Source organism: Oxyura jamaicensis, chromosome 4 (assembly GCF_011077185.1).
Source record: "Oxyura jamaicensis isolate SHBP4307 breed ruddy duck chromosome 4, BPBGC_Ojam_1.0, whole genome shotgun sequence".
NCBI lineage: Eukaryota > Metazoa > Chordata > Aves > Anseriformes > Anatidae > Oxyura > Oxyura jamaicensis.
Genome location: NC_048896.1, coordinates 80,407,473 through 80,420,353, shown reverse-complemented (window position 1 = coordinate 80,420,353; position 12,881 = coordinate 80,407,473). Strand labels below are relative to the sequence as shown.

At 40.6% G+C, this 12,881-nt stretch overlaps 1 protein-coding gene and 1 long non-coding RNA gene across 13 annotated transcripts in view; one reads left to right on the top strand and one right to left on the bottom strand.

Moving 5' to 3' along the window:
- Positions 1–4,661, top strand: part of LOC118165693 — a 33,119-nt gene extending 28,458 nt beyond the window's left edge. Inside the window, exon 4 of the long non-coding RNA XR_004750180.1 lies at positions 4,651–4,661. This is a non-coding gene — a long non-coding RNA (uncharacterized LOC118165693). The remainder of the gene's footprint in view (positions 1–4,650) is intronic.
- Positions 1–12,881, bottom strand: part of LDB2 (LIM domain binding 2) — a 367,641-nt gene that overhangs the window by 153,410 nt on the left and 201,350 nt on the right. The window lies entirely within an intron of this gene.

Sequence of the window (12,881 nt, the reverse complement as noted above, 5' to 3'; positions counted from 1 at the left end):
ATCATTGTTCATACAGCCTTTTATAACCATAAAGAATATGAAGCCTGGGAGAAAGCTCAAACACACAGACAACTATTTTAAGAAAGAAAACATTTTTGCATAACATGGTGAATCATGCACAGAATTGCTGCAGAGGAGAGTGAAATAATTTAAAGCAGCTATGTATAGGAATGAACTTCTCAGGGAACTAAGACCTATTTTCAAAGACCTTAAGATCTCTGAAAACTCTTAAGAGCTCTTTCAAAGGTCTTAACAAAAGCATACGGTAGGAGGGCTTCGTTTTTTTTTGTTGGTTGGTTGGTTGGTTTGGTTTGGTTTGCTACAACAAAACAGTGTATTTCTAGTTAAAATAAGGAACAATTGTATTCAGAACCCTAAACTTTTTTTTAAAGGACTCTGTGTTCCTTATGAGTGCCGTACAATTTCTGAGCTTTTTTGGGAAGATTTGTGTTCAGACTGCTAAACAGCCTGAGAAGGCAGCAATACCTTTGACAAAGCCAAGAAACTACATGGTCCCATTCCTGGGAATATGTAACTGCCAGAGGAGCTGTCATCTGAAAGTGAGAAAAATCAGAAAAGATTCAGTGCTAATGTCTTCTTAGACTAGGGGAAGCTTAAGTCAAGCCCAGCCTAGAGTATATCACAGAATGGTTGAGGTTAGAAGGGGCTTCATGTGGATCCAAACCAAACAGCTTGCTTTCTACCAATCCAGTGACAACCACGGTGAGATGTTATATTTTTATGCACTGTCTTTAATCAGAGACTATAAAATTGATCAGATCCAAATCACAGCTGGATCTCTCTCTAGGTTCTTGTCTGAGGGTGCTGGGTTTGGGTGCTAGGTGTTCAAACATTTTAGGATTCTCCTGCACATTAGTTCCTCCACAATCAGCTTGATTTTCACATCTGATTTCTGTATGACACACCAAAGGATCACCTGTCTGCTTTCGAGGAAATTACTCCTGTTCTTTTTCCTCCCTCTATTTGTTCTCAGTTCCACTTTCTGATTTGGAAGAGGTTTTTTTTTTTTGTTTGTTTGTTTTTCCTACAAACAGATACACTGTGACACATGTGGATGTGCTTACTTTTTTATTGATATTCTCAGCTCCTCTACTAATGTTCGCTGGATCAGGTCATCTGCCTCTTAAAATCATGTATTAAATTATCCCTGGTCTGGGGCACTAAAACGAATGTGAGCTTTTTGTAACCTCCAAAACATGTGAGGTCTGAGAGCTGGAAGAGGACCACCAGAAACTGCCCATTCAGCACAGAGCCTACCACGTATCTAGTGCACATCAGCAAGGATGAAGGAGTGTATTGAAGATCAAATATGCTTTGTATTAAGCAAGCAGCCCCTTGTTCTGACCCCTATAAATGTTCTAGTTCAGTAAGGCTCAACATCTTGCAGGGGTGAGACCCAGGCTGGCTGTCTTTTGGTTTGATTCAGCACCCTCTAGTACCACTGACAACTGTAGGCCTTTGAGGCCTAAGGCCTTCATGGACGTGTAGAACAAGTACACCATCAAAACAGCTGTGCCCATCTATCCCTGAAAATACTCATGACCCTTTATCTGAAGGGACCACAAGCAGAATTAATCTGTTAGCATTTTCTTCATCCCTCTACCAACATTCCAAGTACTCAGTAGTAGCAAGCGAGCAGGTGATACCAAACTGCCCAAGGGAAATGGCCTCAAAACTGCAGAGATGCTGAATATTCTCAACTGTACTACACAGTGTGCTTCAGACATACAGTTCTGTGGGTTTTCAGATGATATATACCAACCAATCCCATTGCTCTGGATGGGACGTGAAAACAGCAGTGTTCTCTAAGTCACACAGGATGAGTCCCACAATCAAGAATGTCATATGGAAATATCTAACCTATTGGGCCAGCAGCAGCAGTGCCATGCAAACATAAAAGGAAATATGATGTTCCACAGTGTTCCTATTATAATAAGCATAGCAGTTGAGCATACAAAATGTCTCCTAAGAAATGTAAGGTGAAAAGGTGGTACCATATGAAGTAACCATTTCTCTAAGAATTGGTTCCCTACTTGAAAGACTATAATCCTTTTTCTATCCAATAAAATGCCCATTTGCTAGGTTCTTCTTCAATTTAATCAAGTACTTTTGTACTTCCAAGGAGGCCAAAACTGAGGGCCTTGATTCTGTCAGATTTTGACAAAGAAAAACCCAAAAGTAACTTGCCCTACAATGAAATAAAGAGAAGAGGGTATACAGCTTGTTCACTTTGACTACTGCTACCATAAATGGCTCCAAGAAAATTACTGTAGATTGTGTTCCAATATAATATACATATATTTCCCATCCAGAGGATGATCAAAAGAATTCTGACTGTCTTCCTGACCGATAGGTGCTACCCCACATGAGATGCAGCAGTGCCAGTTCTGCATGGCGTTGTGCTGGGAGAAAATGGTTAGGCCTTGTAGCTTAGCTTTCAGGATCTGCTTTCTTGCTACAAGCTCAGAGTTAACTAGGTCTGCTATTCTTCTGCTGTAGACCTGCACTCTGTAGCTTGTCCTATCTAAAAATTAGCTTGAAATCAAAGCTCTCGGGTAATCCAGATAGATATTAAAGTGTGTTATTTTTCTTAAGAACAGGAGTCTAGCCTGATGGTAACTATGGTTGCAGAGAGACGCTTGAGTGTGACAAAATGCATTTAAACATGAACAAGGGAATAAAGGGAATTCCAAACTCTTTTTCTTCTTTAATAGGATGACATTTAAGCCAATCACACAATCCTTCAGAGCCTGGCTCTGCGTTGGGTAGAATGACTGAGTGGCTTTCCTGTTTTAATTGCAGATGTTCGTCCTCATGGCCATCAATATCAGCAAACTGGAAACTTACTTGGAGGCAGGGTGTTAAAGAGAGTACAAATTTTTCATTTGGTGCAGAAAAAACTGTGATCATCTTTGATATTATCTTGTTTCATTCAGCTTCTTTGATTTCAGTGTCGGTATCAAAAGAAAATGACCTGAACATATTAAAGATGATGCTAGTGCCACTATTCCCTGTTGCATATGACTTAAAAATTAACGGTTCATTAATATCCAAACAGATCTGCTTTGGAGAGACCTGATCAGAATTCAACACTAGATAGCACGAGCATCTGAGAGCACTGTCAATGAGTTTTTAAAAAGAACCAGAAGAAGCATGTCTTGTACATTATTTCCACTGCTTTCACCTGTAAAAGCTGTTTCTCTGCCTCAGTGAGAGAGTAAATACATGGAAATTATTTTTTTCTGCAGTCCTCAAAGGTAGAACATTTTGCACCGATATAGGAATGAAAACATTTTTTTTTTAATCTAATTCACAACATACCACCCACTCCTAGGAAGAGAAAGATGGTAGCTCTCCTTCCTTCATGCTTTGGTAGAAAGTCAGCAGAGAAGTAATACAAACTGACAGGTTTTTATGACTGACCTCCTGATACCCACCGGTGCATAAACATGCAGTTGTTAAAACTTATCACTAGGGCCAGGGTTATCCCCTCTTGACTAGGAGTCTGGCAAGTAGTAAATAAATAAGCTAAAAATAGAGTTCCAAAATAATGTGTTCTATTTAGCTGATTCTGCCACTAAAATGTCATGCCCCAGAAAATCTCCAAACAAGGAAGTTTCACAGTTTCGTGCCTTTACTTCCCAGATGCATACAACTCAGTAAGTAGGAGGGATGTCTACATGTCCCTTTGGACAGTGACACCCTGAAGGCAGCGCCAACCACCAGCATTTGGTTGCAGATCAAGATGTAACAACTCCCTTCCCAGGTATGCTGTTTTGTTCCACTCTGCAACCAGGCTACTGCTAACAGGACAGTATTTTTAATTTTACCCTTTTGATTTGCTTTAAACCATTATGACAAATATCACCCAAACCCCAAACCCTGCCCTCAAAAAATGATGGCACTTTTTTTGTATATAGTTACTGCTCTATACTATTTAGAAATAAAAGTGGCTTTTGAACAATAAATATTCTGAGAACAGTTCTACCAAGGCAAGGCCCATAAAATTCAGGCAGAGAAAGTACATCCCACTTCTCAAGTATTCAGTTTAATGCCTTGTCTTACCACCACACTGGTGACAGATCTACAGGCATCTGTTTGTAGTGTAACAGTCAATAGGAGTAGTCACTGAATAACGAAGAGTTTTTTTTTTTTTTTTTTTTTTTTTTTTTATGGATTTTCTCAAATTACAGATCTGGTCTCATTTTCATTTGTTTATGTAGATTTTTGCAACCAAAGTTTATTTCATACAAATGTTTGTGAACAATGAATTTAGGAGCATGTTGCCAAGATGAATGCAATCATCAAAAGAAAAAATCACTTTGTGATTAAATTAAATTTATTTCCAGCAGAGACAGAGGTAGCTTGTAAAGAAACAAGTTGCAGAATCAGGGACTAGAAAAAACAGCATGATAACCTACTATTGCTACTAGCTATTCTGCCAGATGATGTGGGCATTCTGTTGGGATTTCTGTTTGCATTAACAAAAAAAAAGGAAATTATGAGTAAAGGTGACCAACCATAAAGCAAGAGTAGCAAATCTGAATAGAGATAGGAAATTTGTTACAAGCAGTTCATGAACAATAAACGGTGAGATATAACACTTATCTGAACAATTTCCAAAAGCAGTCACAAAATTTAAGATCTGCTTTTGAACAACTCATGAATGACAAACTTACAGCTTTGCTGTCTAGAAAGAATAGGAAGCCAGATCCAAAGAATGCCTTTATCACCCAAAAGAGACTGGGTCAATTAAAGTCTGCCCTCATCCATATTTTTAATAAAAAAGCCTCCACAAAGTAATCTCTCCCTCTCTGCAAACACTGTCACGTTTGCACTGAGGGATCCTAAATTAGCTGGATTTCAGTTCTGTCCTGCCCAGGACCTCCCTGCAGCTGCAATGTGACAGCTCAGCAAGTGACAGGCAGCACCAAGTCCCCCTGAAAGGCTGGGACATTATGGCTGGAGACAAGAAAATTTCTACATGACAGTCTCATCACTAAAGTATTTGCTGAGGAGGTCCAAAGTCAAGCCAACATGCAACATGCAGAGGTTCAAAACTGCCTTCTCCTGCGCCTAAGCAGTGCTCTCAATTTCAGTCCAAAAGAAGACATTTATCCCTTCTTAGCCATCCTTTTGAGGGTCTGCCACTGTTTTTAGAAGGAAACACAAACTTGCAGAACCAAGATGGGACAACACCAGAGGGAAAACTGCTCCAGAGATAAGGGAACAGAGCACTGCTGGGAGGTAGAGAGTTTGGCTTTTTGGAGGCTAACCAATAGCTTTCCATACAGAAGCTCTCCAGGCACGTCTATGTTAGCAAGCTGCAATAGGAGCAAAACACTGGGTGCTGATGATCCCATGCCCACAGCACATGGATTCTGGGGGTGAGAGAGTGGGACAGAAGGGTTTACATCCCTTCTGTGCTCACAGACTGAATGCTGAGGAGCAGCTAGAGACCTTTTGGTGTGCTCCTGGATCACCTCTTCTAGTTCAGCTGGAAAGGACTCCAGCTCACACATCACAACTGCTTTGCAATGCGACCCAACGAGCAACAAGTGAAGACATCCAGATATTTGGCTTCACCAGTGGCAACCTAACTGCAAACTAAAATCCTAGCAGAGGTAATGATGCAGCCCCTATTACCCCTTCCAGACATTTAAAAGGAAAAATAGCGCTCACTTTGCTCATTTTCTGAGAAGAAAAATTCAAGTTCCCATCCTCAGGGATTTGGGTGGAAAGCTGTGTGTGGGTGAGGACCACCTCTGGAGAAGTGCTGAGCTTTCACAACAAAACAGAAAATACCCCTCCCCTCCCTTCTAAAGGCCACTCTACCACAGCTTTGTGTTGAGGATGGGGACATGGCACAAGGCTGGTTTGCAATTCTGCTCCAAGAGGCCTGGCTTTCGCCATATGCTTTATATAAATATTTTTACTATATAAAAATCTCCCAGATCTTTTATCTTGGTCTGGGGGCCAGGCACTTACCTGTGAGATAACTAAATCTTACTTTTCTCTCCAGCTTAACTGGTTCTAGCAAACTGTGTAAGCTAGACCACTCCACACTGGAGTAATAACCATCAAAATAAGCAATGAAAGAGCTTTTAATTATGCAAGGAGTAATAAATACTTCAACAGTATTACACACCCAGCTCACGAGAGAGATTTAGGGGCTAAATCCTGAGGACAAGTCTGCTCCCGCAAATCCCAGCAACTTCACAGAATCTCGTCACATTTTGTGACAGAACCTGTGTGACAGAAATCAGAATTTGGCCCTTCGGGCAAATTTGAGCCTGACATGACTCAGAAATGCTTGACAGGTGCTACGTATGAAAGGGTCTTCCTCTTCGTTCTTCCAGAGGGACAGCAAGAAAACATCTCTAATGGCTCAGCTTTAGGAATCTCTTTGCCAAGTACCTGCCATATGCCTAAAGGCATTAGAGAAACATGGTTAAATTTATTATCATGAGACCACTTGGCTCTGTTAGAGTATCTGAAATAAACCCCGCATTTTTTAAGGGCCTGGTTTGTTTTTGCAGAAAGCTGAGTCTTGGTATATGAGCTGTCATATCAGATTCTATTTTATTCTTTTATTTTTACAAAGTATTGCATAAACAGGAACAGCTGGTGTTGATTTATAAACACCAGAGTTGTCTTGAGAGTTTAGATATTATTTTGCCAACATTTAAGCCTAATCATTTGCAAGCAATTGTTCTGCACCAGAGTGGACAGTGGTTCTGCTACTGCCTGGAGAAGAAGCGATTTCCTAACAATAATAATGTAATTCTGAGTTACTCTTAGAAGAAAGAGCTTACGTGCATAGATCTATCTCTCCACGTATCTGCCTGTGTGGCATGTGCTCGTGTGTTGAAGTTAGGAGTGAAAATACAGCCAATTATTCAGCTTAGTGTTTAACCACCTTAACGGGGAGACATATTTTCCCATTGTATTGACAGCAGAGTTACCAAATTCTCCAGACAATCAGGATAACAGTCCATTGTTATACTGATTTGTTCCTATTATAGAGCCATGCTGGCCACTGAAGAAAGCAGGAAATGTAAGATAAGATACTGTGTGATCATTTAATTGGAGAATTTATTATAAGCTAAAAGATGCCTGTTAGTTTCATAGGCAAATTGAATTCTTGCATCTTCAAGTTCCTAAGTGGCAGCATTGAAGTTTTTCTTTTTTTTTTTTTTTTTTTTTTTTTATGAAAGTAAGACAGTTTTATTGTACTCCAAGTTTTAATACAGGAAAACCAAAGACTTGCTTAATAAATCACTAAAAGATAACAGAGGGTAGAAATAACTGGCCAGCTGAAAGCTGAGAAAAGAGGAAACCGCTGATCTCCCAAGGACCTGAGATCATATTTGCAGGACTTTGAAAAGAAGATGGATAATAACATGAAGAAGTTTGCCAGGCATGGAGAGTCACTCTGGATAGTCAATCTGAATGCAAGGAGTTGTGAGAAGCTTGAAATACCAAACAACAATAAAACAGCAGAGGGTATTGATGAATGCAAAGTAATGCATATGAGGGGAAACAATCCTAATTAGATCTAAACCACAACGGACCCTAGCTATTATCACTCGGCACAAAAATCTTGGAACCATTATGGATAATTCCATAGAAATACTGGCTTAATGATAAGTAGTGATAAAAAAGGCCAACCGCATGCTTTCAGCTTGGAAAAGAGGCAACTGGGGACGGGTACAATGGAGGTTTACAACTCATAAAAGTTCTGGACTTTTTTGTCTGTGATTAGGAATTTTTTTTCAGTACAATAATCATCATTGTAATAAATAAATTGCAAAAAAATAAAAATCTGAGGACACCTAATAAAATTAGCACTCGGTTTTAAACCCAATGAGAGGAAGTAATTTTTCATTCAGTGCACATGCTGCAGAACTTATTGCTGCCGAGCTTTATAGAAGCCACAAGCACAAACAAATTTTAAAACATATTACTAAGTACTTCACTGGAGGCACAATGCATTGGTAGTGCCTAAACATCATGCTACAGGTGCAGCCTCCAGTTCAGGATGAGCCAGTATGTCAGTAAAAAACAGTTGTCCGTTCCGGTGTTTCTCTTGTTTGTATTTTCCCAAGCCAGCTGTTGCTGGTGACAGGACAGTGGGCATCTCACCCCTCTTCCACTGTGGATCTTTTCTTCTGCAAATGCAGACTCCAAGTCCCAATCTTCTGTGTAGGAAATACTAAATCCTGTAACTCCCTTTGGTTTCCAGTTTAATACCCGTGCCTCATCCCTCATCAATTGTTTCTCTCTATATATCCCTTTCCCCCGTGCTTTCACCCATTGCCCCCACGGCACTAACCATAGATAGCACTATTTCTTCCCTCAGCTAATTCCATGCTCCCACCTGCCTTCATTAAACTTTCTCAAAGATTTATAACGTCGCTCAACGTGATGCCTTCCATAAAAATGTTAAAAGACAAAGATCACCCCCCTGCCAAATTTCAGATCCTTATTCCAAAACAATAGGATGGGGGAAAAAGGATAGGGAGGGGAAGCTACAGCTATTCAGAGCAAGAGTTGCCAGAACTTTTTTTCAGTGTGGTCAAAACAAATATATTTTCCCCTTGCCTAATGCCTGGAAATGTTTGAATCATTTTTTGCTGAAATTTTCCAAAACAGATTTAACTAAGAAGAAACCCAGCATGGAAAGCTTCAGCCCACAGAGATGGTTAAAGTCTGGCAAAGTTATCAGTGACTGCAAGCAGTGAGTTATGATGGAGAATGTCAGGCAATCTTAGAAAAACCTCATCTATTACACCAACAAGGAGCACAAAACATAGTATAAAACATGTGATTACTGATGCTTCTGATATAATGAAAGCATAGTCTTCTGTGATAGACTTTGGCAATCATTTCACTGCACATTACTTTAAGAGTGCATTATTTTATTTTGCAAGATGTCATCAGACTGAAAAAAAAATCCTTTTGTCATGGGCCAAAAGGACTTTTAAAACTAGAAGTAATGAGAACATCAACCCTGGCAATGACTGTAACAAGTAATGCCCGGCAATTCTCTTTGTTTGCAAGTATCCACATTTTTTTTTTAATGGCTATATTATAATTGATGTTCAAACAGGGGAAAACAGCTGTGTTTAAAATGTGCCCTGCTACCAGCAAGAGCCAGTTTGAAAAGCAGATAGCCAGAGGGATTCTCAACTAACACTGAGGGTTGAGGCAGTAGGTTACCCTGCTGCACCAGACTTCACCTGCCTGGTGCCAAACACCAAACTTTAGGGTTCTGGTGTGGGGTTGCCTGCACTGCTCAACGCTGGATGGACACACTCCATTGAGACACTCAGTCTCTGCGGGGCCTCTAGGGCCAAGACGTGAGGCCAGATCCTCCGTACAGAGCCTCTCCCATCCCAGTGCCTACCAAGACACGCTGTACAGGCACAACCAAAAGAATAAAAGGTAGATTTGCAAATGTGACTTCTGAGTTTCCTGGCTTTTCCATGCAGAAATAAATACTAAGTGCTCCGTTCATCTTGATCTTTTTTGTTAATTATATTTAAGGAGATAAGTACACACCCAAGCTAACTAATAACGAGCAAGCTCTTAGCTCCCTGGGGAACAGTTCAAAGGTCTTCTCTACCGCTCTGTAGGCCAGAAGAGCTTTACTTTTCACAGATCAAGGAGACTTGATTGAGCTTATTTGTTTGCTTTCTGTGTGTAAACAGAAACAGAAACGGTTCCCAGAGATTCAAAGGCTCCTCACCGCTTTGCAAGATCTGACCACTAATGCATCTGCTGTGCTTAATCCCGAACTCTCGCGGATTTCCTTCACATCACAACGTGGGAGGATGTACCTTACTGTATTTATTAATGGCACAGGAACTCCTTCAGCAGAGCACAACTTCTCTGCCACAAACCTAAATAAGCCAAGCTATGTGCCATGTGCATTTCTCTGAGTGTATACAGAGCTTCTAAAGCAAAGTTGGAGAGGAACTTCACTGAATTTTAAAGAGATAAAACATTGAAAACCCCAGGGTCTCGCTACAAATGAACTACGTACGGGGGTGACGTGGGCTGCTGTAAGAGGGCTCAGGGGAGGATCGGTTTGTGGCTCGCATTTCAAAGAGAAGTTACTCTGCAGGCTGGGTAAAGGGTGCTGAAATACAGGTGAAGAAAGCACTTAGAGCAAATCCCTCCTCCTGCCCCACGCTTTGCAGCCCTCCATTTTCCCTGTGAACCAGTCAATATAATAACATTTACAAATAGACTTGCAGTGTGAATTTGCTGTCAAGTAGCTTCAGTTTTTTCAGCTAAAGAAAAAAAAAATGTAATCTCAAACACAGTAGAGACTTTCTCAGCTGTTTTTGACTCCTTTTAACCAGAGGTGCATACCATCAGTGGTCTTTTAACTGGTGTTTACCAGTGGTATTTTTATTTAGTGGCATGGTCAAAATAGCTATAGGAGGATATGCCAAGCCCTGTTGTGGCTCAGTTATCAAAGATAATTGTTAGCTAAATCCCTCTGAAGAATCTTGTTCCTGAGGTTCAGGAGCAAGAATTCAGGTTGGCTCACTGCTCACCGAGGGAGGCTGCTGGACAGGTAATTAGGGATTCTGTTTCTTTTTTCTTTTTTTCTTTCTTTTTTTTGGTCCCCTTTTTAAAATGGATCAAATTTCATAAGAGAATCATGGAGAAACAATAAACATGGGAGCCCAGAATAGCATTTTTGCAGAGACAAGTTTCAGGATAGAATAACGCTTTAATTTTTTCCAGGCTTCCCACAGTATTGCTGGCAAGCCTTGAAAGTTGTAGAAGAGCAAGCAAATGGTTTCCAAATCTCTACCATGGGCCAGATTGCATTGAGCCCTGCATGGGACTGCAAGGAGCGAGCATGAGGGGAGAGAAAACAAAGAACCTCCTCCTGTGCCGAGGCATAAAACAGCAGGGAAACATGAGCACTGCCCCATGCAAAGATGAATCATGACATCAGTTTCTCCAGAAAGGGCTGGGAAGAGTTTAGGAGTGACTGGCAACTGTCCCTCCTCTGCAGCGGCCGTCCAAGTGGTTTAAAGATGAGGACACATCTCTGCAGAGGTCTCCTGAATGCCACCTGCCAGATTCCTTTAGGCAACCTGAGAGGACCTCAGCTAAAATCTAGGCTGGGACATCTCAAAAAGCAAGCCCTCCCCTACCTGACCTACCTGCCCTGGCTCAGAGCCTGGCAAGAGTCTATGGGGTTGACAGATTCCCAGGGTTAGACACGTGTAATGGGCAGACTGAGCACAGAGCCTAGACTCCATCAGGATTTTTGTTGGTTTTTTAAATGTCCGTTCTCTTTACGATCCTCGAAGCTGATGAAATACTGTTTCAAGAAGAAAAGCTTTTTATTTTTTTAGCATACCACCTTCCTATACGTGGAAAGAAGCAAAACATTGTCATCCCACTGCGCACAGCACAAATTGAGAAGTGGTGGTTTGGTTTTGTCATAAAACAACTGAAGTTATGCTGAAAACACAATCTGCTTGTCGCCTCCCCAACTAACCAACTCTACTAAGCTTTTACCTTCCATTAAATTAGTTAAATACCTGTGCAGCTTTGTCAGACTTCAGATTTCAGATATGTCTATTAGTGGATTTACAAACTCTCTAAAGCAATTGATACAGACTTTCTACTGAAATATAACCTCTTCTTGCCGTAACACTGCTACTTATTTAATACACATTCTAGTTCATCGTTCATGCAAAAGAGAGAAACAACTAAAGCAAAGAAAGTAGGTCAGATTGGAGGGCAGGAATACAACTATCTTCCTGGCTACCAAATAAATCCCTGCCTCTGAAATCCTCGCTCTCGCTCCTTGCTATTTATTTGTTTGTTCAATTTTCTAATTTTGCTCCTACCTAACCTGAATTGTCAGCTGTAGGGACAGTCATTTTCTGAAGGGACCTCGTGGTTCCCTGCGTGAATTCATGCAGCAGTATTTCCTAGAGTTTTTTTTTTTTTTTTTTTTTTTTTCCCCAGATTTCTGCCACTGCACCTCCTCTGCAGCAGAATCAGGAACACATCTGATCAAGATGGATACAATCAGCAGAAGACTGACAAAATTTCTCTCTGCCTTTGAAAACAACAAACAGCAAACAGCACTTCATGTAATAATTTATAATTATTAACTAGCTGTATGACAACAGCCTTTCTTTTTAACTATGCAACCAGAAGACCCCTTTCTTTTCAGCAGCATTGCAAATTAATAATGTTTTCACTGGTTTGCTTTTTAAAGTCACAGGACTCATCCTTTTCAATAACAATGTACACAAAATACTTCAAATAGTAGAAATGCTCCTTCAGCAGTCATCAATGAATTCACAATTCACTGTCTTCAGTAACATTAACATTTAAACTGCTAAAACATCAAAAGATGTTCTGCTGTGGTAACACATTTTTATCCTTTACAGCTTAGTTCACGAGCATTTGGCTTTGCTGATATATTGTGACTTTTAGAAGTTCGTCTCATGCGACAACACAGGTGTGTAGGGAACACCGTAGTCTGTAAAAACCCACCACCTAGCACTCTTTCTCTCTCAGCTGGCCAGAGCTTCATCTGTGTATATGAGCCGTGGGTGCAGCAGCATGATCATTTGTTCTAACCAAAGAAACAGCAAAGTTATTATAATATAAAAATCTCATGCAGCCTCAACAATTTTTAAGTAAGATGCATCCTTCGCGACTGAGGAGTCAAACAAGTAGCCTTGGTAAGACAGAACTGTTGACAGTTTTGGACTTGGGTCTCTAAATGAATACTCCTTTCTTTCCCTTACACTGGCCCCGTCGTGTTTTATGTGAGGATATTTAATAGACTCCATCAGCTCATAGTACAC